The 27,231-nt window shown below is 43.0% G+C and overlaps 1 long non-coding RNA gene across 4 annotated transcripts in view; it reads right to left on the bottom strand.

Moving 5' to 3' along the window:
* Window positions 1–27,231, bottom strand: part of LOC132347428 (uncharacterized) — a 91,119-nt gene that overhangs the window by 21,249 nt on the left and 42,639 nt on the right. For all 4 annotated transcript variants that reach the window (XR_009497184.1, XR_009497181.1, XR_009497183.1 and 1 more), the window contains exon 3: window positions 14,230–14,309. This is a non-coding gene — a long non-coding RNA (uncharacterized LOC132347428). The remainder of the gene's footprint in view (window positions 1–14,229; window positions 14,310–27,231) is intronic.

Here is a 27,231-nt window from a genome sequence, read left to right on the forward strand (position 1 = left end):
CAAATGAATCTATATGCAAAATAGAAACAGATGTAGAAAAGAAATTTATGGTTACCAAAGGGGAAAGTGGGGGGACGGGGGGTGAAATTAGGAATATGGGATTAACAGACACAAACTACTATACATAAAATATATGAGCAACAGGGATTTACTGTATAGCACAGGGAACTATATTCAATATCTTGTAATAACCTGTAATGGAAAATAATCTGAAAAATATGTGTGTATATATGTGTGTGTGTGTGTGTGTGTGTGTGTGTGTGTGTGTGTGTATAACTGAATCACCTTGCTGTGCACCTGAAACTAACACAATATTATAAATCAACTATACTTCAATTTAAAAAATGCGGTATATACATACAATAGATTATTATTCAGCCATAAAAAGGAAGGCAATTCTGATACATGCTACAACATGGATGAATCTTGAAGACATCATGCTAAACGAAATAAGCCAGACACAAAAGAACAAATATTATAATGATTCCACTCATATAAGTTACAGAGAGTAGTTAAATTTGCAGAAACAAAAAGTAGAATAGAGGTTATCAGGGGCTGGGAAAGTGGAGAATACACAATTGCTTAACGGGTAGAGAATTTCAGTTTGGCATGATGAAATGTTCTGGAGATGGATGGTGATAGGTTGTGCAATAATGTGAATGTACTTAATGCCACTGAACCACACACTTAAAGATGCTTAAAGGGACTTCCCTGGTGGTCCAGTGTTAGGACTCCGTGCTCCCAATGCAGGGTGCCCAGGTTCGATCCTTGGTCCAGGAACTAGATCCCACATGCCACAACTAAAGATCCTGCATGCCTCAAGGAAGATCCTGCGTGCCACAACTAAGACTAGGTGCAGCTAAATAAATAAATAAATATTAACGAAAAGAAAAAGAAGAAAAAATTGTAACTTTGTGTGGTGACAGATGGTAACTAGCCTTATTGTGGTGATCATTTTACAATGTATACAAATGTTGAATCATTATGCTGTACACCTGAAACCAACATAACATGGTATGTCAATTGTACTTCACTTTTTTTAAAAAAGAAAATTTAACTTAAAAAATAAAAATTTAAAAATTAAAACTAAAAAATAAAAATAGAAAAAATAGTATTCCTCATTATAAATACCTACATATTCCAATTCCCACAAGAGAAATATATCATAGAAAAAGAAAAAATGGTAAATTTTATGTTATGTATATTTGGCCACAATTTTTTAAAAAGGCAGGAGAATATATCCGTGTTTTTCACTGCCTCCAGGTCCTTCTCTAAAGGAAGGCCTCTGGGTGTCATCATTGCTAAGTGAGGCAATGGTTAGTGACTAAACTAGCCAGTGATGTGCTGGTAAATGTTTAACAACTGGCTCTCCAACAAGAACAAAAAACACTTGTGCGCAAATATTGGTATTTAAGTTTATTATAAATTTTACTGATATAAAGGATGTGAGTCACCCAATTTACTATTACTTCTACTACTACTAATAAAACATACAACACTCTTTATTTTAAATTCCACATAGCAATTGATTTTCACAGAATAATTTCATTGACTTGCCAAACTCTTGTGTCTGCAGCCAACAATGGTTGCGACTGATGAACAAGTACAGTTGTGCCATGAATGTTGGTTGATATTTTCATGTAATAAGACAAAAGTGAAATGACGAAAATACTCATTCATTAATGATGTGACCAATTTTTTTGATGAATCAGATGAAGGTTTTTGAATACTGGAAGAACATGTCCTCATTTTCTTGTTATTCACAATGTAACAGCCACAGGCACAACGCACTTTTAAGCTTAATCTACATTATTATTGTCTCCACCACGTTGTTACATGGTTGCTACACCTAGCCAATCAATAAGACAGTATTTTTAAGCCTCGATTTGTAGCATTTGCTGATTTGCATGGTGTAAATACTCCCACTGTGGCTGATTTCAATCTACCAACGTGAAGTCACTTAAAGGTGGAGTTGGGGAGGTGTATGCAGTGACAACCACTGTATAGTATTTCCACATAATAGACATAGATTGATAGATACACAGACAGTAAAATATACTAAAATTATCAGAATGTGATGAGTTTTTAGTATTACATGTTTTAAATGTAATTTAGTTAGTTGTAGGTTTATATAATTTAATTTTTTAAATAACCATGTTTAACAAAATTCCTGAAAATTTAGCAATCGGCTCTCACAGGCCAATACCTGCCAGGTTTGGCAAACCATGAAACACCTTGTTTCTCGACGGGAATTAAGGAGCCATGGAAGAGCTCCCCACCTCTATCGCAATCCCAGGAAGCAAGGAACTTAGGGGTCCTGGTCGCACTGGAACTCACGACGTCTCTCTCGGTTTTTCTTCTTTATTTTCTTTGTGCGTCCATGGATCTTGCTACTTTCTGGTGCAGCATTCTCTATACAGTATTTCTCACAGAATCCATTTTCTTCTCCATGTTTCCTCTGTGGCTCTCTTTGGTATTGTTGTCATTTGTTTGTTTCTATTTCCCTGTTTCTTTTACTCTCATTGTCTTCCACGTGTTCCCCTTTCCCTTTTTCCATCCATCAGCACAAAACTTTTCAGCTGCCATTTTCCATGGTTTTTGCCAATCTTCCCCCTCTTTTTTATAACATAGTGGTGGCTTATGTTTAAAAGGAGGCCAGGGCTTCCCTGCTGGCGCAGTGGTTGAGAATCTGCCTGCCAATGCAGGGGACACGGGTTCGAGCCCTGGTCTGGGAAGATCCCGCATGCCGCGGAGCAGCTGCGCTCTTGAGCCACAACTACTGAGCCTGCGCGTCTGGAGCCTGTGCTCCGCAACACGAGAGGCCACGACAGTGAAAGTCCCGCGCACCGCGATGAAGAGTGGCCCCCGCTGGCCGCAACTGGAGAAAGCCCTCGCACAGAAACGAAGACCCAACACAGCCAAAAATAAATAAATAAATAAATAAATAAATAAATTTATTAAAAAAATTTTTTTTTAATTTTTAAAAAATAAATAAATAAAAGGAGGCCACAGGAATCCATGTCTGTCAGAACTATGAGGAAACCTACAGCAGACAGACTTCTGGGGCATCTTCTTCCTAATTTTCTGATACTCAATCCAGCATTTTAATGAACTCAACACTCAGAGAGGGGGAAACTCTACAGGATGTATCTTAAGTGAGATCCTTGGGGTGGCGGCACATTTAATGGGTTTTCATCAGTGAGAAAAGCATAGCACAGAAGGAACTGGTGGAAAAAGTTAGTAAGCCCAAGAGAAGGGCCGTGACCCCACTGGCTCATGCACTCTGAGACTCTGAGCTGATCTCTGCCCCATCCTGGTGTCCAACAGGAAGTCTCTCTGGACTCCTAGGCCTCAACAGAGTTGAGGGAGGCACAGGGGGTGGGGGACAGGGAGACCAGCTCTCTCAGGTCGTCTTTACACCTAGACCCGCTCTGCTGTCATTTCTGCCCATTTTCACAGACAGCACTCTGTGTAGCTGCTACCTTCTCACAGAGTTGCAGGTGGGAAGTGAGATGCAATACCTTGGCCTCCTAGCCCCAGCCCTACCTGGAAATTTTTCTGCACCCCGACTTCAGCCCAGGAAGGGTCTACCCGGCAGTTCACCTGTACTCTTTTCTCCTAGTCCCCCTCCTTCCAAAATCTCAACAACAGACTCTCTAGGAAAAAAGCCCTGGTTTGTAGTGTTTGCCAACTTCTATGGTGAACACACTGCTACCACGGTTGATTTCAAGCTACTGAACGTGGAGTTGAGAAGACACGTCCACAGTCGGCTCTCAGGAACAGGTGCAGGCCCGCTCAGGCACACCCCTGGATGTTGAGGTCACTGGCTATTGATGGTCAAAGCCAAACTTTCAGAATTTAAAATCCTTCTCTGTCTTAAAAACCCAGCTCTTAACAACAGAAGCCTTGGCTTTCAAGACTTTTCCCCGTGCTGTGCATCTATTTTATTTTACCTACTTTAGAATTCTGAGCTAAGACTGTCTCTTTGTCAGCTCTCTCCTGAGGGTAGTGCATTTAGGATCCTACCCCTGTATCCCCAGTGGTAGGAAAAGGTCAATGGGTAAAAGAAAGCATGGAGAAAGAGAAACCTCAATTATTATCTCAAAATATTATCCATCATACACTTATAACTTTTTTTGGTGTTTGAAATAGCAACTGTACTGCCAGTAGAGGCTACACTAAGAAACCTCTCTCAAACTTGGTATGAAATTAGAGGAAAGGCCAGCTACTAGGCCCTCTCCTTGAATGAAGGAGGGAGGGAAAGTGTAGGGAGAGAGAGGGAGAAAGTGAGGGAGAGAAGAGAGAGAGAGAATGGAAACAGAGGGAGGAAGGGGAAGTAGAGGGATAGTAGGAGGAAGAAAATTCCCAAAGTTACCAAAAATGTGATATATTTTGTTTACATTTAACAAATCAATGGTTTCAGCACACGCACTTGCTAAGTACAACTGTATGCCTAACCTCATCTGAAGCTGTCATAAGACTCAATCAGAGTTCTTGCAGAAGGTGAGGCCCAGGTCCCGAGGGGCCCTCCCTAAACACCCACCAGGGGCTCTGGCCACTGGGGGAATGGGACTGGCATCTAGTCAAAGCTCAGTCGTTGTTCCCACTGCCTCCCCTCTTCCCTGCCCCTCCTGAGACTTAGTAGCAGAGTTTTGTACCTCACCCCAGCTTCCAATCTGGTGGGAGACCCTGGCAGTGAGAGAGCTGGGGTGCAGATGCTCTGGTCCTTTGATGCCGGACCCTGAGGTGTCTAATACCCCACCTGGAAAATGAAAGGTAAGAGAATCTTAAACATCAGTATATCTTCTGATCACTTGCAAATTGTCTCCTTTCCCCTCCCTCTTACTCTGACAGACAGGAGACTGTCTGAGGTACCTCAAAGTGTCTTTCACTTTAAACAGTGAGATATAATTAAAAGAAGTGACAAAGATGTCAGATTCCAATTAATCTAACCGCTGATTCCTTTTGGAGCCTGGGAATCAGGCATCAGGCCCAGGGACTTCTCTGTCTACTAGTTGCATGACTTTGCAAAAGTTGCTTGGCATCTCTTAGCTGTGGTTCCCTCATTTGTAGCGGAAATGATGCTTACACTGTAAGGTCAATGTAAGGAGTAAGTGACATTTTATGTAAAAGAGTGATATGCAAATTAGCAGGTTTTATTTTGGCTTGTTTTTGTGCCCTTTGATTGTTCCCCTCTCCAATGCCCCCTATCTTAGTCCTCTCTCTAAAAATAGTCACTATTAGCAATATACTATATATGCTTCCAGGCTTTTCTTCTAGGAGTTGCCCATAGAAAAGATATCTGTGTGTATGTGTTTTAACATAAGTGATGTATTTATTGTTTCACTTAACAATACGGCTTAGACAATTTTTTATGTCAGTACGATTAGGTCCACCTCATTTTAGAAAATTGCAGCATGGTCTTCCATAAAAGGGGTGCACAAATTTTTATTTAGCCATTCCTTCTTTTATGAATATTTCTGTTGTTTTGAATTTTTCACTGTTATAAATAACATTACAACGAGGAAGATCCTTGTACTTGCTTCCTTCAGCACATGGTTTAGGTTTCTCTCTGGGGTAGCTATTAACAGTAGAACTTTGGGGTGATGGGTTATAAAAAGTGACCTCAAGTGACTGTACTCACACCCATATTCCCTCCAGCTGTGTATGAGTATACTGAACGAATTTGAATTTCCTCCATTAAAGTGAGGTTGACACAACATTGTAAAGCAATTATACTCCAATAAAGATGTTTTAAAAAATATATTCACTATCTAATGTACAGTTGAAGGAGAAAAACTAAAAAGATGCCCAACTGTAAAAAAAAAAAAAAAGGTTGAGCACCAGTTTATATAAATGTTGACCATTTTTATTATTTCTTCTGTGAATTACCAGTTTATACCCTTGGCCCATTTTTCAATTAGATCATTTTTTCTTTCTTTAAATGATGTGTTAATTCTAATCCTTTGTTTTTTGTTGTTGCTCGTCAAAACTAGAGATCTATACAGACCATTGTTATCATTATTCAGCAATGATTTCCTCAAAGACAGAGATGCATTTTGTTTATCTTTTAACCACAGCATCAGCAAGAAGCCTCACCCAGAACTGCCCTCCATGAATGTTAGTGGATTAAATTATTGAAAGAGCCGCTTCTGTCGGTCAAAAATCATACTAGTTGTTTTGACCATCATGTAAAATGGGAATTGGTTAAGCAGGTTTTGAAGTACAAAAAGGTCAGGCAAGAACACGAGGTCGCACAGATACACTCACTGCAGGAAGCAGCTTCCACCCTGGGGTGGGCGTGAGTAGAACCTGGAGCCAGAGGAGGGGCCGGGCTGGTGTTGGTGTCTCTGAAGCGAGTGTCGGGGTGGGAAACCTGGAAACTGGAACTTCGGGCTTCTAGAATCAACTGTAGCTGCCAAGGTGGAGACTGCTGGGGTGATAAGCAGTACAGGAAATGGGCAGCGCCGCCCTCTAGCGCCCCCTTTGGCAGGGCTGAGTACAGCAGAGGTTGAGCTGATAGCGTAGTAACTGGAATCTCTCTTAATAAATCAGGGGACTTTTGCCTGTGGGTGAAGATGTCCAGGGCTATGCTTTGATGACTTCCTCCCTCTTTTTACATTGCCTGAGAGTGCTCAAAGGAAATGTGAGTGTGGCACATGAGCATCACAAGGGTCTGAGGCACTCGGAGCCCTGCCTGGACGAGGCCACCCTCATCCAGCGCAGGGAATCACACGCACATCCACACGGAGAAACCCACTCTCACACCGCGGGCCAGCGCAGGAGGAATTGGGAGAGCGCACTGGCTGTGGCTTAGACCTCACAGCCGGGACCCTGGGGGGAATATACAGAGAGGCCCTTTACGTCTGTAGGAGGCACGCACATCCCGCTGGTGATTTGACCCGGCTCCCAGGGCAAACGCCGGACGCTGGCCTCAGAGGATTTAATGACAAGGAGAAATAGAGCACTTTCGGTGATTTCTTACACCCCTGCCCACCCCTTCTCCAAAGAAACACTGATTATGCTGAGGCTGGGAGAAGACCTTCCTGTTAGTAAGACATTAACTCCCTGGCTCAAACCTGAGATCTGTGTTTTTCTTTTTAAGTCAGAATCTAAATGAAAGTGTTCTTTCCTGCATGCCTCTTCAGCTGATGTTGAACAGTTATCGCCGACCTATCTCACTGCTACAGACAGGTAGATAACAGATCGCCACGTGGCTCAGGAAAGGAAGATAAATTTCTACCACTCCATGAAGAGTAACCATCTGCAGACACAGCTCTGATTCCCCCAGGAGGAAGTCAAGAATAGACGAAGTAGAGGCTATACTAACTTCTCATCTCAGCTGCCATGCCCTTCCAAATGCTTTGCATCTCTCTCTCGTGCCAAGGCAGGTGGCACCATTCAGCGCTGTCATCAACAGAAGCCACCCTGGGGGTTACAGTAAAGGAGGACAGTGCTGACATCTGCTCTCACTCCGCTTCTACCTCTTTGCAACAGGTAGTGAGTGTCCCCTCAGACCTCTGGGGAGTATGATGTGCTTTCCTGCTGGCCCCTGGCTACCTGGAACCCTGGCCCCCACCCCAGCCCCACCCTGTGGTCAGGTCCTCTCTTCCTGGGCTGAGTTTTGTGCTCCAGACCATCCTCTCACTCCATCCTCCTAGTGAACCATAACCAGTTTCCTATCTCCGTCTACTAGGGCTCTGTTCTCTGTTTCCCAAGGGCTTGACTGGTTATCTCAAAAGGCAGGGATGGGAGGGAGTGCTGCAATTCAATGCACAACAGAAATTGGAGGTGGAGCCTTTCTTCAGACCATGGGCATAACCTACGTTAAGTGTTAGCTACAGTGAATTCCACCCAAATTCTGTGGACCCCCATGACAAACCAGCACCTCCACTACTCCCTGAGTGCAAATGGTGAGTGGATCGTTGATGAGCATTGTGTTACAGCAGCCGGGAGAGGTAGCACCGGGGATACCTACAGGCACTGTCAATTACAATGGAAGCTAATGAAACTCAACAAAGAATGGGTAAGATACGAAAAAAGAATATGTGTACATATATGTATAATTGAATCACTATGCTGTACACCGGAAACTAACACGACATTGTAAATCAACTATACTCCAATAAAAAGAATATGTGGTTGTTTATAATGAATATCATATAATATGTGAAAATCTCGAATGTTCTAATCATTATCTTAATACTCAGGAATACCTTAAAGTTAAAAAGAACACAGAATATGGTCTTCATTTCCATGAACTCAGTTTTCAAATTTTTCTGGAATGGGTAATCCCTAATGTACAATGATTTTAAAAATGTAAAATTGGGTGTTGGATGAAGCAGTTTCATTGACATTATGCAAATACTAATGTAGAAAATAATTATGTCCACTTTAGCTTAAACCAATAAAACTTTATTCTTTTATCATTTTCACAAAAATTAAAAAAAAAAAAAAAAAAAGAATGGGAAAGATCAGCCACCTGCTCGCAGAAGCAGTGCACTTCAGAGCTGTAAACGCAGGCCAGCAGCTCTGCCAACTACAGTCAGGAGACAAGAGCACCTCTCCAGCAGATCAAGAGAAGGAGGTGTCTTTAGAGTTTGGGCCCGGTGCATCCTGAGGACAGGAACTTCTTTAAAATGACCTATTTTATCACATCATGACTGACTGCCTATTAGAAGGATGGTGCTCTGTATGAATTCTAGAACTGGGAGAGGAAGCCAAAGAGTAACTACTGGTCAGTGTTTATCCTGTGCTGCAAATACTATTTGACAGGTCACTGGGTCAAATAAAAGCCAACATTTACAGGACACTTACTATATGTGCCAGGCCAGAGGTAAGTAAGCTTTATGTCCACGCTCTCATTTAGTCCTCACACGCACATGATGAGCTAGGTTTATCCATCAGCCTTTTGCGAGTTTGATTACTGGGGATCAGTCTCCCAAAGCCTGATTTACTCTTGGGGATCTGATGATACTGCGTATCTGAACTTGCAAAGCTAAGAGTTGGGATCGTGATGACTCCGCTAACATACAGCCACCCTGAGGGCGCCAGGCTGAAACAGATGGCTTGACTCTCTTAAATTTCTTGATTACCAAAGAGATCATCTGTTCCACCCCTTGGCTGACCTGGGCAGCTAATCAAAGTCGTGCTTTCCTTGCAAGATGCGAGGCTCCAAATGAGCAAAACCCAGGTTGGAACAGAGACGTGATACGTGGAGTTCAAACAGGACAGTCTCTGCAGAAACTCAAACTGTTTCCATCATACATGTGTTACTTTCATGTTTTATTTTCAGAAATGGAAACATAATGCATTCCACCAGAGACAGGTGACATGTCTCAAACAGCTTGCGAGGGACAAAAGTGGGTGTGGGGTGGAGAATGCATTGGCAAAGATTCTAACTGCCCAGGAAAGGAGAGGAATCCCCTCTCCCCGCACCCCCAAAAAAAGAACGGCATCTTGTGGGAAGATTTGAAACTTGAACCGTTGATATTATAATCTTACTACAAAGTGTAAATATCTAAAAGGAGAGAATTATAATCATTCTGACATTATACAGCTTTCAGCCGAATTTCAGCCTGAGCTGATGACTCCTGAGCTGATTGCCTGTGGCATGCGGAACACCCATCCACTGCCCTCACATAATCTAAACCAGCAGGGGCAGGAGGGGCTGGCGTGCTGTTATTGCACTAAGATGAAAGTGGCTGGCGAAGTGGGTCTGCTTTGGTAATTAAACACTTTATTGTAGTTCTCAAATGTAAAGCCAGGCCCAGCAACTTTCTTTGCTAATAAAATATTCCTACCTTCTTCCAGACACCGATATTGATCTAAGAGGTATATGCTTATAGTAACAAAAGTATAAAATGTGGGGATTGAAGATAAAACTTGTACACGGTACATACCTATGACCTGAAAGACAGTGACTGCCTCCAAATATATACATCTGGATGAATGAATGGAGACCCCAGGATGCTGCATCGACATGGATATATTTTTCAACTATTAAATGTATATATATTTATATTTCATTTATACATATTTAGTATATACATTTTAAAAATACTCCTTTTCCTTCCAATCCTTGTCTCCTTGAAATTCATGATGATGCAGTATCCTGGGGTCCTCATTCATTCATCCCTCCCCTTTCTCCTCAGTCAGATAAGATTATAAACAATGAGCATAGTATTCGTGGTATTTTAGTTTAAGGATGCGGGGAGGGGTACAAAAGGGCATCTATTTCTAAGACTGTCTCCGCACACAGGGACAGAATCCTTCCAACAACTATTCCAACTGTCTCTTTCAATCAAACCAAGCCTGGTGATCTGTCCACACCCCAGTGTGATTGGAACATCTAATCCTACCAGCTCTCCCTGGCTGTGTGGACAGAAAACGTCGATCAGTCTGACCAAAAGCTACACCCAGAGTAATTCTGGGAATTTTCCTGTTGCAATTATTTTAAGAAGCAGTTTCAGAAGGTTGGCAATGACAAATTGAATGAAAGTTTGGATGAGTCGTGGATCACTGAAAATAACTTATAGGCAGAAAATGTTTTTTTAATTTTATATTTTTTTAGATTTTTTTTAATGATTATTAAAGTAATACAGCTCATTGCAGAAAATACAGCAAAGCACAAAGAAAAACAAGAAGAATCACCAATAACCCTCCTCCGACCTTGGCTGTGAACAGCTTTTCCACCTAAAGCTAAATGAATCTGGAGCTAAATGAATCTTCCAGGATCAAGAAATGTCCTTAAGTGTTCTGGCATCTGCCCTTCACTCCAAGAGTTGCCCATCCACAGTCCAAAAACCCATGTTGACCCTTCCTGCGCCAGCCTTAGTCTTGGGCAGAATTGGTAGCCCCTATAAAGTGAATGTCCAGGGTCCCCAAGGAGGCCTCTGCCCAGATATAGTGTTTCAATCTGCTCCCCAGAACCAGAACTCAGGAAACAGCACTTGTTATTTCACAGTGAAATTTGGCTAAGTATAAATACTCACTGCCTTACACTCATTCGCACTAAAATGTAAATAAGGTCTGTGTGATGTTTCTACAAGGAGAAAGGGGGATACACCAGAACTCTAGGCATCTGAGTTAGGAAGCAGGATACCATGAAAGACAGTCCTCATTCAGGAATGAGCCATTCTAATGTCAGGCAGCCCTTCTTGTTAGTGACTCTTTTAAAGCCTAAATGGATCCTGTCGTACGTAACCTGAAACACGGCCATTCTTTGAACAAAAGCCACCTGAGGGGGCTTGTCCTCCAGTGAATTGCGCTATGGTACCCCCATCACCTGGGAAAGCTGGCCTGGCACACAAAAGTCAAATCACAGACATCATTTCTTTTCTACCTTCTTCTCCGTTGAAAATAGCCTCTTTGTCTCACGTTTCCTAACTGTTCAAATGAATTCAAAATACGAGGGAGCCCTATCAGGCCAAGCTGTCCAGTTTCACGTGAGAAGTTCTCATCTTTCCAAAGCTCACAGACTTCTCAGTTTGTTTTCATGTTTGAATTAGACATGGTTTTGGGGTCATTGAACCCCAAATTGATTAAATCCCTTAAATTATCTTTGAGAAAGAGTCATCGTGTGTATTTATTAAATAAAATTATCTAGTGTCTTCTTTCAGATGCTTTTACAATGAACAAATTCCCTTGTTTCCTGGGAATTCTTTGATGTTCCAAAAGCTTCTGGCACATTTTACATTAGACGTTTCTAGGTTCTTCTTCCCTAGAAACAGGAAGTTGACAAAAAGCCCCAAACATTTATTTTAGTTCCCAAAATTGGGATGGGAGATGTCCAATAGGTTCTAAAAATAGTAAAAGCCCTTCAACATGAATTTGGTCTTTACCAAAAGAGTCAATGGATTTAAATTTTGTCTGAAATTTGTCCAAAACCCACCTGGTTAGGTTTGGAGACATCTTCACTTTCAATATTCTTAGCCATGAAAATATTACACCTGGAAAATTGCTTTATTTCTGTTCCTTGATGGGATAAATGATTACAACAACAACAAACACTCTTGACAATAAAAACTCACTGTCACTGAACCATCCTAGCCTCTCTGTTATAACAGGAATTGGCACATTACTGTCCATGGGCCACATGCGCCTTGTTGCCTGTTTAGTTTTTTTTTTTCTTTTTTAATAATTGAGGTGAAATTCAAATAACAGAAAATTAACTGTTTTAAAGGAAACAATGCAGACGTATTTAGTACATTCACAGTGTTGTACAACCACCACCTCTACCTAGTTCCAAAACATTTGCATCCTTCCAAAGCAAAATCCTGTACCCAGGGGCTTCCCTGTGTGGCGCAGTGGTTAAGAATCTGCCTGCCAATGCAGGGGACATGGGTTCGAGCCCTGGTCCGGGAAGATCCCACGTGCCGCGGAGCAAGTAAGCCCGTGCACCACAACTACTGAGCCTGCGCTCTAGAGCCCACGAACCACAACTTCTGAAGCCCTCGTGCCTAGAGCCCTCCGCAACAAGAGAAGCCACGGCAATGAGAAGCCCGCGCACCGCAACAAAGAGTAGCCCCTGCTCGCTGCAACTAGAGAAAGCCAGCACACAGCAACGAAGACCCAACGCAGTCAAAAAATAAATTAATTTTTTAAAAAAAGTCCCGTACCCATTAAGCAATGTCTCCCCATTCCCTCCTCCCCCAGCGCTTGGCCACCACCAATCTGTATTCTGTCTCTACTTATTTATTTATCATTTATGTGAAATCTCCAGATTTATTTATTCTGGAGGTTTCCTATAAATGAAATCACACAATATGTAGCCTTTGTGTCTGGCTTCTTTCATTTAGCATAATGGTTTGGAGGTTCATCCACACTGTGACATGTGTCAGTACTTCATTCCTTTTTATGGCTGAATTATTCTCTTGTATGTGTATACAATGATTTGTTTACCCATTGATGGACATTTGGGCTATTTCCACCTTGTAGCTATTGTGAATAGTGCTGCTATGAACCTGTGTATATGTACTTGTTTGGGTCCCTGTTTTCAATTATTTTGAGTATATATCTAGGAGTAGAATTGCTGGGTCACATGGTAATTCTATGTTTAAATTTTAGAAGAACTATCAATCTGTTTTCCACAGTGGCTACACCATTTTACTATTTTATTTTATTTGCACTATTTTATTTATATACACCATTTTAATTTCTGCCAGCAATGTATGAGGGTTCCAATTTCTCCACATCCTTGTCACCACTTGTTGTTTTCCTTTTTTAAAAATTGCTATCGCCATCCTAGTGTCATCACCTGTTTTTGTGAATAAAGTTTTATTGAGACATAGCCATGCCAATTCATTTACTTGTCTATGGCTGCTTTTGCTACAATGGCAGAGACTGTATGTCCCACAAACCTAAAATATTTACTATCTGGCCCTTTGAGAAAAAGTTTGCTGAACTCTATTTTAGAAGATTAGTCCTTTTTTTTCTTTGTCATTTTATTTCACAGCTCCCCAAAATAAGACCAAATAATACTGCTGTGACCTTGGGTGAGTTAACTTATTTTCAGTCTTAAATTTCCTTATCTATAAAAAGATATGATAGGACTAGTTGATTTCCAAGTTCTCTTCTGGAATTTTATAATAATCTGATAAACTATGGTACTTCTACAATGGGTAATTAATTTGCAGTTTATGCTTTCTTATGTAGTCTGTACCTTGCTCAGCTATCTTTTGGCTTAAATTAATGCTTTCCTCTGTTATCTCTTTGATCTATTCATTATACAAACAGGGAACAGCAGCCAATGCCTAGCTCACGGTTCTTTCTCTGTACCAAGTTGCAATGATGTGGTAGGATTGTCTAGGAAGGTAGGAACAAACTATCAAGTGGAAATTCCTGGCTCCTCTAGTGAGGAGAAAAGGAATCCTGTCAAAACTGAATGGTGTCATTGATGGTTTCTTAAATACACAGCTGTGCCCAGTTTAAGACCAAGTCCTCTTTCTCCAGCTCCTCAGCCTGACGAGGATGGGGCAGGAAGAAAACGAAGAGAAAGAGAGGGAGTTGGGGAGAGAGAATAGGTTATTTAATAACACTTCACTAAAGAAATGCTGAAGTTGAACACTTCATATTAATAACCTGTTCCCCACGTGAGAAGGCTGGGAGAAGAAGCAAGTTACTTAAGCGGGCACCTCGATCTGAACACGTTCACCAAGAGTTGGGTGTGGACGGGCCACTAATTTTCAAAATGGAGAAACAGAAGTGAAGGGCCTGGCCCGTACTCACCAGGGAAATTCACTGCAGAACATGGATGAGACCCAGGTGTCCTGACTCCGATCCAGGAAAAGGAGGAACGGGGGCAGCGTCTGCTCAGGAGAGAAAAGGAGATATTTTGACCCATTTGAGCGGCTGTAACTCATCACGGTGAAAGGTACAGGGGGACATCCTGCTGGTTTGAGCAGAATCAACGTTGCCTGCCACGATCAGGAAGGACCCACCTGTCCACAGGTAACTGTAAAACACACCTGGGCACTCAGTCCCCGTGGGTCTCTAAGCTGGCCTGAGTGAAGCCGCACCATGACCCGAGTGCCGTGTTGCGGGTTACTCGTCACCTGGCTGAAGCCCCTGGTGAACAAACCGCAAACACTCGGGAGAGGGCTCAAGAGGCTCACGTCCCTCCCTCCACACACACGGGAGGAATCGGCAGGTGTCCTGGGCCAAGCGCGGGCGGTGCCCCAGCTGGCTTGGCCTCACCCAGCAGACCCACTTACCGTCACCCGCAGGTTCCGCCTGTGTATCCCCTGCTGTCCCGCCAGTGCCCTTCAGAGTTGGGGTGAGGCGGCTTATACCTGATATGGGGCTGTTATTACTACTTGGGAACATCCTTAACCTCTTGTTCTGAAATTGCTCAGTGTCACCAGCAAAGCCCACTGGGCTGGGGGAGGGGGAATAAGAGGGAATCGAGGCGATAAGGTCTAACCTCTTCCTTTGTGCTTCCTCTAGTTTCGCTTGCTCACAGGGGGCCTCGTGCAGAGATGCTGCGCCCCGCACTGCGATCTGGAGTGTGAACAGCACAGCTGTGCCCTTCCCTTGAGAACCTGCCCTCTCCCCGCTGACGGGATCCCTGTAAAGCAGCCCGGCCCACGGCCTGGGGGAGACCTTGTGCTCTGGATCGCAGTCCTGCAGCTCTCCATTCTTTGATCAAAGAATAAAGCTTTCCTTTGCTTCTGAACCCAACTTGGTCTGGTTCTATTGGTGCGAAAGACACCAGGCAGAAGGACTCCCGCTGGGACCCGACTTGAAAGGGTTGGTAACAAAAGTCCATTTTTTTCCTGCTTTATTAAGGTATGATTGACAAATAAAAATTGTATACATTCAGGTTGTATAATATGATTTATTCTTTTTCTTTTTTAGTGTACAATGGGGCTTAATATATGTGTCCATCATGAAATAATTACCATGATCAAGTTCATTAACACATCCATCACCTCACATAGTTACCATTGTTCTTCAAAGTTCATTTTTAAAATCCAGGGTCACCTGTTTCCCATTCCATGCACCTTGAATCTCTTTCTGGTCCCACTCTGCTTCCTCCCCACACTTTGCAAAAGCTGTTTCCTCTGGTGGAAGGTGCAGGTCCTATTCTTTGGCCAACTTCTACAAACCTCTCAAGATCCAAGTCAAATGCCACCTCCTCCAGGAAGCCTTCCCCATTCTTTCCTGTCTCACTTTTACCATAGCGTGGATTGTACTGGAACATGCTTCCCCTGTTACTTCTTCCTTCACAGCTAGTCTGTGAGGCTCTGGAGGACGAGCACTGGCTCTCCTACCTCTGCTTCCCTCCCTTTAGCTCTGAGCCAGCATGCAGCAGGCACTCCATGAATGAAAGGATGAAGAAATGAATGAATGAAGTGCCTTCCTCCAAAGCTGAGCTCTGCCTGCTGCAGTTCCTCAGAAATCCCTTCCCTTGTAGTGGGGGAGCCTCTCCCTCTGAGAGCTCTGTCCCTGAGGCCCCCCTCACACACCGGATGCTCAGGGGTCCAGCACGCCTCCCTGCTGAGGCTCTGGGAGCGGACTCTTCTCATGGGTGCTTTTTGAAAGAGAGTATTGTCTCTGTTATACTGCTGGGCTGTGAGCCTACGCTGTCCTCATCTGGCTTTTCCTTCCTCCGTTAAATGGTCATCACCTGCTCAGTCTCTCAACAGGAAACGCTTGCATGATTCTTTCCCTGAGTTTTCACCCCCACCAGTCACCAAATGCTTATGATGCCGCCTCAGTCATTTCTCTTCAACTCTCCCTCAATCGCCTGCTCTAGAGGAGGCCACGGATGAATTGGGAGGGTCTCCTAACTGCTCCTCCGGCATAAACCTATCCCCCCACCGTAGCATCTGAACGTACTGCCTGAGGGAGTTTCTCCCAAACCAGTCCAACCACGTTGCTCTCCTCCTTAGTCGCCCGGACCCTGGCCCTGGGGATGGTCCAGGCCCCGGAGCACTGCACGTCCCTTCCGCGCAGCCCCATGTCCTCCCCAGGCAGCCTGTACCACGTGCAGCCCTGAGCGCTCACCAAGTCCTGGAAGCTCTGGGTCTTCTGTGACTCTGACCGTTGCATTTGCGGTGGTCTCTGTTTTGCCCTTCCTCGCACCCCTCCCTGGCTCAAAACTCGCTCTCTGTGTGGAGCGCCCCCCAGTCCTCCTGCAGCTGAGCCACCCCTCCTCCTTCCACTAGCGTCACCACTCGCCACTCTGCACGCCCCTGCAGCATGGCTCTGTCCCCGGTTACACATAAACTCCCCGAAGGCAGCGTCCTGCGGGCTTCACTCACCTCAGGATCCCTAACAGCTCATACCATGATTGGCCTTTAACTTGAACATCTAAATCAGCTGGGTCCTTGGCCTTAGGCAGGCCTGACTGCTGTCAGAGGTTAAGGGAGCAAAGGGAGAAAAACAAACATATTGAATACCTGCCTTGTGCCAGCTAAGGGTCAGCCACGTATCTGCTAATTTTGCATGTGAAACGCCATATCAAGCCCACCCCGACCTAGCATTGGTGATGGAAGCTGAGAGGGGTGAGGGGAGAGTTGGATGATGGTAGCAGCTGGAAGGCAACGGAGGGCGGCAGCCAGTGATAAAGGGGCACCCAGGCAACACTTGGTAGAATTACTGCACTCCTGGTTCTGTCTGCTGTGCAGCAATCACCAAGCAGGAGCCCTGTCTCACTCTGGCAGGGCACATTAGTGTCCCCTTCCTGGCTGACCCCTTGTGAGAGCATCATGGTATGATGGAAGGGGCAGGGGCTTCAGAGCCACGGAGACCTGGGCTCAAATCCCAGCTCAGCTATTGCTAGCTGTGTGATCTCAAACAAATTACTTAACCTCTCTGATCTTCAGACTCCTCTCCCAAAAAACAGAAATTAAAAAAAAAAATCACAGGATTATTTATTACTAGAACAAATATTGTTTTGAGTCCTCATTTGTATCATCTCTGATCTAGTCAGTGGGAATACAGTAGCTTCCAATATAATACATACTTAAATATTAGTTTCTTTCCCCTCTGCTATTTATTCCCCAGTCAGAAGCACAGAATCCTTAGAGAAATCCCCTCCATTCTTTCTTTCCTCCAGTGCACATTATTCCATCCTCCAAGTAAAGATCATCTGATGATAATAGTAACACCTAACACTTACAAGGTACTTCCTATGAACTAGGCATTATTGAAAGTACTTACAGTTACTAACTTAATGCTCACAACACAGATTGGTTTTACAAGTAAGAAAAAAAAAAGGCACAGAGAAGCTAAGGAATTTGTCACAGCTAGTGAATGATGGAGCTGGGATTTGAACCTGGGCACCCCAGTTCAAGTCCACAGCCTGAGCCAATACATTAGAGATTAGACATTTCAGCCCCTCTGGATGATAGTGTCTTCAGAGCTGTCTTTCTTCCCCATCCCTTCTTTTTTCTCTTTTCCTCTCTTCTCTTCTTTTCCTCTCAAATGAAGAAACCGAAGGTCACTTTGGACAGGATTAGGTGACATGCTCAAAGTTACACAACTCCTTGCAGCATTTATCCTGACTCCCGTTCCTGTGCCCTTCCTATGACACCGTGCAACACTAGACGATCAGTATGAAGGCAAATGGCTGAAATTAATTACCATTTTGAGTAAATAACTTATATGACTTTATCCTCCCAGTTAAAACAATCATTTGCAGGTATCAAATCTGATGGTAAAAAATATATATATTTCCATTACATAGCATTATGTTTCTTTTACCTTAATTAATACCAATCTGAAAAGCATGCTTTGTTTTTGCTAGCATTGTTTGAATTTCTGCCCCCATAAATATTTGCACTGTTGTCTTAGTTTTAATTAGTTTCTGGTGTTTTCCTTGGACTGGTTTTACGATGGGATGGGAGTGGAGTATTTACAGTCTGACCTGCCATCTGTGAAGATTTGCATCCCCAAACCACTGTAGCCACAGCCCAGAGATGACATCGATGTACAGTCAAAACAAGCCAGGGGTGTTCGTGAGCAAGGCAGTGCTGTGTCTCAGCTGCTAAGTGACCCTGAAGCACCCAGAGGCAGCCATCACATAGGGACACTACAAACAAGCCTCACCCGAATCTTCCAGAACTTTGCCCTTGAACTGACGCAAGGTCACCACAATCCAGAACCTAATTCCAGGAAGAATTTGTTCTTGGATCAAGGGGGTACTGAACTCAGAGGAGATAAGAGACTGAATAGATGCCATTGAGAAACTGGGGCATAAGTCTACAGAGGCTGGTGTAGGTGATACATGAGACACTGTAGGAAGAACACTATTTGCAGATAGAAGAATTTCCCAGCTTATCTGTGTGAGTCGATGAACTCCTCTGAGTTTCGATTTCCTCATTTGTAAAATGGGGGTAATAATACTCATCTTGCTGATCACCTAGGGATCATATGAGGAAATTAGGTAAGTGAGATCAATCTGAAAACTGTAAAGTGCTCTAGAAATATGATGAATTGTATTATTGCTGTTCTGTAATGTATATGCAAAGGAAGTGGAGTTTCACTGGAAGAACATATATAACAGTGATTTCCACTTAAATGCACCAGAAAGAATGATGCAATTCATTATGAGACTTCTACTGCATTTTTAAACCCAGGGGAAGCTTTGCAAGCATAAGATAACAAAAACACAGCAAGGTAGTGATAGATGGGGACTTGGCATCTGCACAGGCCCTGAGTGTTCCAGACACATGGAGGAGGGTGAGGCAGGTGAAATGTACAGCCTGGGAAGGGCTGGCTCCCCCATGTGCACAAGGGGGACCTGGGACAGTCACTGGGCCGCTGCCCCAGCTTACCTGCCAAGGCAAATGTCAGAGACTGCTACAGGCTGAACTGTGTCCCCTAGCTGCATGTGTTGAAGCCCTAATACCAAAGGTGACAGCATTTGGAAATAAGGCCTTTAGGAGGTAAATAAGGTTAAATAAGGGCATAAGGGTGGGGCCCTAATCCAATAGGATTGGTCGCCTTGTACAAAGAAGAGGTCTCTCTCTTTCTCTCTCTCTCTCCCCTCTCCCTCAGAGGAAAGGCTACATGAGGACAAAGTAGCCACCAGCAAGCCAGGAAGAGAGGTCTCACCAGAAACCAAACCCTGCTGGCACCTTGATCTTCAACTTTGCAGCCTCTAGAACTGTGAGAAAATAAATTTCTCTTGTTTAAGCCACCCAGTCTGTAATATTTTGTTAGGCAGCCCTAGGAGGCTAAGACAGTGACAATATCTTTATTTTCGTTTTACAACTAAAAAGAAAATCAAGTTTTCTTTGAGATATATTAATCTCTGCCACTTCTACCTATATACCCAATGAAAATGAAGAAAAAAATCCAATGGAAAAGTCTCACTGGGTACCATTTTGTCTTAAGATAACATACTGGAGAAAAAGTGTAATTTCAAGGGAAATTCTATCCATCAATTCTTATCAGAATCCATCTGCTCTTTTAAGAGTTCACTAACTCATCGGATGTCAGGGTTGCAAAGATCTTAAGTGTTACTGTCTAGTCATCCACCAAAGTTTCGATTTCAGTCCTCTAGTGGAGAGGCTAAAAACTCACATGTTGGATTTTGACCACCTGAGACCATATCCTGGCTCTTGGATTTCTTGGCTGTGGAAATCTAAGTAACTTAAAACATCTCCAAATCCCAGTTGCCTCATCTATAAAATGGAAATAATAATAATAACAATAACACATCTACCTGGGGCTTCTTGTAAAGAGGAAATGAAATAACCTACCCCCATGTAGTGTCTGGAAGCTAGTAAGTGCCCAGTTAATGTTAACTATTACTATCTATCTTAGAAAAGTTAGATATAAAATATGAAATACTCTGCAATCAAGTTAAAGCCAGACCTCCCATTTGGGAGTCACCCCTGGCACTCTATACCCACTCAGTAGCCAGCTATTGACCTGTAAAGTCAGTTACGTATTTATCAGTTAGAGTGAGGGGTATTAGAGGTATGAGGGGTATTAAAGGTATTAGAGAATGACAATAAAATCCATTTAAGGAAATCCAATTCAGTAAATCCTTAAGACAAGTGGAGCCATTGTGCACATGGCACAGAAAGGTATTATTTCTGCAAATACCGCCCCTTCAAACACTTTGCTCCTATGGTGTTTGAAGGGGATGTCAACACGGGGCAGGCCCCTCCCCAGACTGGAGTATGGGTGACCCTGGGGGATGCAGGGGACACCAAAGGCCACAGGAAACAGATATGGCCCAGCTTCCTGGAGCCCCGATTGAATGAAGCAGAATGCAAACATTTGCATGATTTTTTTAAAGACAAAATATGGTACTTCCAAGAACTTTCTGGCATGCCTTATTCCGTTTCCAGCCGCGCCTCCAGTTGGGCAGGGGCTGTGAACTCTGCTCTGCCAGTGGGCTCTGGGGTAAAAGAAGAGCCCAGACCAGGAGGCTGCGCCCCCGCAGGCCACCGCTTCCCTGGATTATCCCAGCAGCCTCCTCCTTTCCAGCACCGTGATCTTCGCAAGCCCAGCGGGCACAGCCCATCCTCCCGGAGGAAATACCTTCAACACCTCCCTCTGGCCTATGGGGTGAAGTCCACGTTTCTTTAACTTGGTACAAGACCCCTCACAGCCTGACTCCCGACAGCTTTGCAAGCCTATGATATCCGCTCGCACCTGCGACCCCTGTGCTCCCCCCTGCCTTCCCGGTGCCCCCTCCCCCAACAGCTCTGCGATCTCATTCCAAGGCCCCTCCTGTGCGATGCTTTCTCTACTCTCCCCTCCTCCCCGCCGCCACGGTGCTCAGAACGCGGTGCACATGCTAAATACTGTCTATTTAACCACCAGTGTTAACTGGCTCTGAAATTAGTATTTAACTGGCTGTCTGTACTGCTGACTACAGTTTTGTTCTCCTTCGCTTTTCTAATTTGCAGAGAAGTTTTCTTCACAAAGTCGAACTGCTCTTTTGAAATGAAATCTCAGCAGATTTTCTTATTTCCAGACAAAATTAAAACAGGAAGTGAGAATCCAAAGTGTGCTCTACTGTGACAAAAGTCACATTACGAAACCAAAGTGTCCTCATCTCCAGTCTCCCCAGGGGCAGAATACGTTCCAGGGCTCCCAGCTGAGACTCCCATGAAATTCACTTCAAGAGGTTCTCGGAGGCCCTTATTTCACTCCAAGGCCTGGGCAAAACGTCGCAGGGTTTAGAATGCCAAAGAAAGCCCCTCTAGACTCGCAGTCAGATCGTGGGAAGACAGGGGCTGCAGAGAACCAGGCTGGGGGCCAGCGGAAGCTTAGAAGACACAAAAGTGTTTCTTTCATTAAAAAAAAAATCTTTTGTGGAGGAAGTCCTGTGTCCCCAAGCAAGTTCTGACTTCACTAAAACAGCTGAGCTAAGCTTTGCCAGCCTCTTCCAGAAAGAGGGGGAAGCCTGTCTTCTCTCCACACCAGGGCACAGTGAATTGACAATGAATTCTGTTCGTCTCTTAAATAAATAACAAACCAGACTCTATTCATGTTTACCCCAATTTCTCAGTAGAAAACCAAAACTGCTGTCCTGACATCACCGGTTCCCAAATGCTGCTGCTTCTGGTTTTGTCTGATCTTGTTCATTTATCTTGTCGTTTTGTTTTTCCCACAGCTGGCAGTGGACAATGACCAATAAAGTAATGAGCAGAGAAATAGAAATCGACAACTGTTCTGGGAACACAGGAGTGTGCCAAAGTCAACAGGGAAAGCTGTGAGACCGAGCCCTTTTCGCCCATTCTTATAAATATGCAAATACTTTATCCTGTCCTGAACTCTACAGCAGCTCATTCATTTTTGTTGTTGTTGTTTTCGTTTTGTCATTTATCCATTCATCTAACAGTTACTGAGCTGTTACGGTATTGAAAATCATCCATTAACACAACTTTAGTGGCTCTTAAAGGTTACTGTTTCACAGTCACCCCGATGACTTGCTAAAATACAGATTGCTGGCCCAGGACCCCTGAGTTTCCAATTGTGTAGCAATGGGGTGGAACCCTGGAATTTGCATTTCTCAAAAATTCCCAGGTGGTGCCGAGGTTACTCGCCCCAGGAGCACACTGTGAAAAGCACTGCATGAATATATCCACCACCAAATCCCTAGAATGCCCAGAAGGTAGAAGATGCTCAATAAATATTCATTAAGCTGAACTGAAGCCGCTTTGAGAAAATCCTGGATTCTGAGATAACAGATTGGTTTGTATAAATATTTACACGTTTTCCCAGCTGAGACAGAGACACAAGTGAACAAGAACAACCATATAAAGCAGGGCGCTCTCATTTATAGATCAAATGTTAGGTTGAGGACAGAGTATACTGCAGCTGACTTACTGGTGAACTGACCTAGGTGTGGACACCTTGGGGATTATTAAGTAAAACAGGAAAATCATTTTATCATCTTGACCACGTGCCCCTGCAGTTGCCTCCTTCCCTCTTCCTCCTCTTTCCCCCTTCACGGCCCTCCACCCCTTCTCCTCCATCTCTACAAGGCTATCAGTTAATATTTGTACACATACTTTGAGTTCTTGGAAGAGAGAAACTGTATTTTTGCCAAATGAAATAAATAATTTCTCTCTGTTCTTTAAGAAGGTAGACTGGGCAACATTATCATCCAAAAAAAAAAAAAAAAGTTTTCTTTATAAAGTCCTGTTTATCAAACTTTAGGGTAAACAAAAAGTCATTTTTTTTTTTAATGACCTCGAAGGCCATAATCTAAGGTGATTTGTGGCATGGGTTTCCCAGTTGGCTATTTTAAATAATACTCTTAAATTTATAACGGTGTTTTCTATAAATAACATCGTATCAAATGACCTCTTGTGTTCTTGGGTCCTCTCACTATTGTCAAGTTACTTTATTGCTATTCACCAAGTAGCAAACTTGGAGAATCATAAATTATATGGGCTTATAATTTAGTTTCTGTCTCCTCTTGGTTATCTTGCAAAGAGAGAAAAGTAAGTTCATAATTCTTACAACTTAAAAAATATGGATATAGTGGGAAGCAGCCGCATAGCACAGGGAGATCAGCTCAGTGCTTTGTGACCACCTAGAGGGATGGGATAGGGAGGGTGGGAGGGAGACACAAGAGGGAGGAGATATGGGGATGTATGTATATGTACAGCTGATTCACTTTGTTATACAGCAGAAACTAACACACCATTGTAAAGCAACTGTACTCCAATAAAGATGTTAAAAAAAACCCCAAAACATGGATAAGCCATTCTGATCATGGTATTTGTCAGTCTCTCTATGTGATTCTAATCCTTTTTATTTTATCGATTTCAAGGATGCCTTATAAGGCATATCAGTCGAGATTTTAAATTGCAAGCAACAGAAACTGACGTTGGCCAGTTTAAGCAGAAAAAATATCTCCCAGAATTCTTGGAAGACTTGAAACACTGGGCTCAGTGCTACTCAGACAAGAGCTGCAGATCTAGCCACAGATGAAGCCATGTGAGGAAGCTGCGGCTATCACTGCAAAGCTAGGGGTGCTGCCCCCCAAAGCCTGAGCAACTCAAGGCGACTGCTGCCATTCTGCAGAGCCATGACGCTGCCCCAGGAACTCAGACCTGCAGGAAATGAACCACTTGGCTTGAGGGCATGCAGCCTTAACTTTACAAGCAATAACCAAGTTGCTCTAGTGGTTGTACCAATTTACACTCTGACCAATTTTTTTTCCCATAGTGCCATGTAGTCCTCAACATTTGTAACTGTCAGCCTACTCTATTTTTTTTCCAATCTAACGAATGTCAAATGTTATCTCACTGTGATTTTAATGTGCATTTCTATGATTACTGGTGAAGTTGAGCATCTTTGCATACATCTCTTTGTCATTCTGAGTTTCTCTTTTTAGAATTGCCTGTTCATGTCATTTGCCCATTTTCTGCTGGCTGTTTTATGTTTCTTAATTGATTTGTAGGAATTCTTTATCTATTTTGAATACTAATCCTTTGTTAATTATAGTCATTACAAAGTGCTTCTCTCAATCTGTGGCTTATTATTTCACTTTTTTATAATGTCTTTTGATGGGCAAAAATTTTTTTTAATGTTGTCAAATATGTGACAGATTTGGAATAAACACAAAAGATTATTGTGTGTTCTCAGTGGAAAATCATGCATTGTTTAGAGCACATCCTTCTGTGTTACTGGATTTTAGCTGTTCATTGTTTTGAGCTATTTTACAACTTTTAAGTTGCAGATCCTGCTAGCAATGCAAAATAATTGTTGTTTCTTGACGTGAAAATAAATTCTGTCTGGTGGTGGTTCAGTTGCCTTCTTCTGCCCAAACCCCTTACTCCTCCTCCCACAACCTGCCTGCAGGAAAAGCCAGCTTCACATCCAGTTGTAAATTTATTTCAACATTCCTTCATTCCATATATAAACATGTGGTTCTCTGCTTTCTCCTTTTAACAGTTGTAATGCCTGCCTGGTTCCCTCATTAATAATGAAGTAAATAAAATCTTTAATACACGTTCATTTTATATCTGTATGAGAGTCATGATTTTACCTTTTCTGAAAATTTCCTTTAACAAATGTATCGATCTTTTCCTTTACAGTCTGTGTTTTTGTGTCTTAAGAAATTATTCTGACCCTCAGCATTATAAACATATCTCATACCTATTCTTCTAGGCCTACTGAAGTTTTACTTTAATATTTAAGCTATCTGCAATAGATTTTTGCTTAGATGGTGTGCGATGGTGATGTAATTTAATTTTTTTCCCCGTGGAGAGCCAGTTTTCTCAGCACCATTTACTAAATTGCCCACTTTTCCACCACTAATTGATAATTCTATCTCTGTTGTGTATCAAGACTCCGTTACGCATAAGTCTATTTCAGGGGTCCCCATTCTGTTCCAGTGGTTGGCACCACTGCCGTAATTCCTATAGCCTTAAAAGAAATCCTAACATTTGGTAGGACAAATCTGCCATGTTCTTTGTATTTAAAATTTCTATGGCTGTTATTGGCCCTTTACTTATCTGTATCAATTTTAGGATCAACTATGGGATTTTGCCTAGATTCTATTGGATTCACAAATTAATTTAGGGAGAATTGACTTCTTTAGGATTTGATGTCTTCCCATCCACAAACATGGGAGAGATATCTCCATTTGTTTAGATTTCTTCAAATATTTTTTTCATAGAGTTTTATAATTCTGTCCACACAAGTCTTAACACATCATTTGTTAGTTTAATTCTAGGTTCTTTTGTGGTTTTGTTGCTGTTGTAAATGGTATTTTTCAGATGCTTATTACTGGTGTATTTACAATTGATTTTTAATCTATTGACGTCATGTTCAGCAACCCACATATGTTCTTAAAGTTAGAATTTTAATGTGTAATCCTTCAGCCAATTCTTAGTCTTTCTTGGACCCAAGGGACCTATTTTTGTTTATAAACTTTCTTGTGGAAGACATTTCAACTCAATACTGTGCAGAGTATCAGACACAAAGCAGACACATTCAATAAACATTTGTTAAATAAGTAATGGCCAAAAGAAGACATCTTTATTTGAAGAATTGTGCATTTCTCTTATGATCTGCAAATTCGATATTCAGCTGTGTGATCCTAAGAATATGACATATACATCCCCTTCCTTCCTATCTTATATAGGTACAATCTAGTTAAAATAAATACCAAGAGCAGCCCTAAAAGAAAGGAGGGAGGAATGGAATATCACAAACTGATATCTAGGGGGAGGTGAGGAGAGGGCACTGTTGCTTGGCAATCGACTTCATTCCCAGCAGTTACCAACCCAGTTCTGTAAGGGTCTCCTGTCCCTCCCTCCTATCCATCGTCCGCTCCTCTTCTCACCTGATAGAGTCAAGGAAAAGATCACCAGGAAGAGTGCGAGTGAGGAGTGAGAGGTTTACTGAGCAAATCTCACATTTGGGACAAAGCTATGATCTGGTTTCTAAAACACACATTACAGATTGAGATTTATTTTCCCTTCTCGGAGTAGCCATGCTGGCATTAAACTGGGGTTGTGATATGCTTGTTCTGCCATTATAGACTTGAGATCTGAAAGGATCCCCAGAGAACACTGGCCATATTTTTGAAATAAATTGTCCCCTGATCAGAAACTCATAACAGAATTTGGAATCAGATGGGGGCTTCAGGGTAGGAATGGTGGGTTCTGCTTTGATATTTGAAATGAGTGTGGGATATCCACCTATTTATATCTGAGAAGTATGGAACTGAAGGCAGCTGAACTGTCTGAAGCAAAGGCATACATTTACGGGTCATCGGTGGGATGTAAGTGCAGGTTGAAGCCCAGATGGTAGACGAATCACCCCTGAGGGTTTGTAGTTTGAGAAGAGAAGAGGCCGGACATGGAGGTCTGGGGAACACCACCTCTTAGAGGAAGGGAAGAGATGCCAGCCAAGGAGCAGCTGGAGAGGGAGGAGGTGAAGGAAAGAGGTGAGGACAGGAACCACGCAATGTTTTGAGGAGGAAGTGGGAGAGGGGCAAGTGCCAAAAAGGGGTCAAGGAAGATCGCAGAGAGTGGACTTAGCACAAGTTGGCCACAGGTGACCATAGTGGGTCAATGAGTTCTGTGCTCGTGCCCCTCATGCCTGGAGTGATGAGGCCCTGGTCTGGCTAGTTTGGTCAAGTCACTTAAATTCTGTGGGTCTCTGGTGGCTCACTTATAAACTGGGCATGATAACAACTTCCTTCAGGACTGTTGTAAGGATCACTAAAAAGATACTCAGTGTCTTGGTGATGCTCTGCCCTTCACTCCTTCTGTTTTCATCCTCCCTCACCCAACT

This window comes from Balaenoptera ricei, chromosome 14 (assembly GCF_028023285.1).
Source record: "Balaenoptera ricei isolate mBalRic1 chromosome 14, mBalRic1.hap2, whole genome shotgun sequence".
NCBI classification, from domain to species: domain Eukaryota; kingdom Metazoa; phylum Chordata; class Mammalia; order Artiodactyla; family Balaenopteridae; genus Balaenoptera; species Balaenoptera ricei.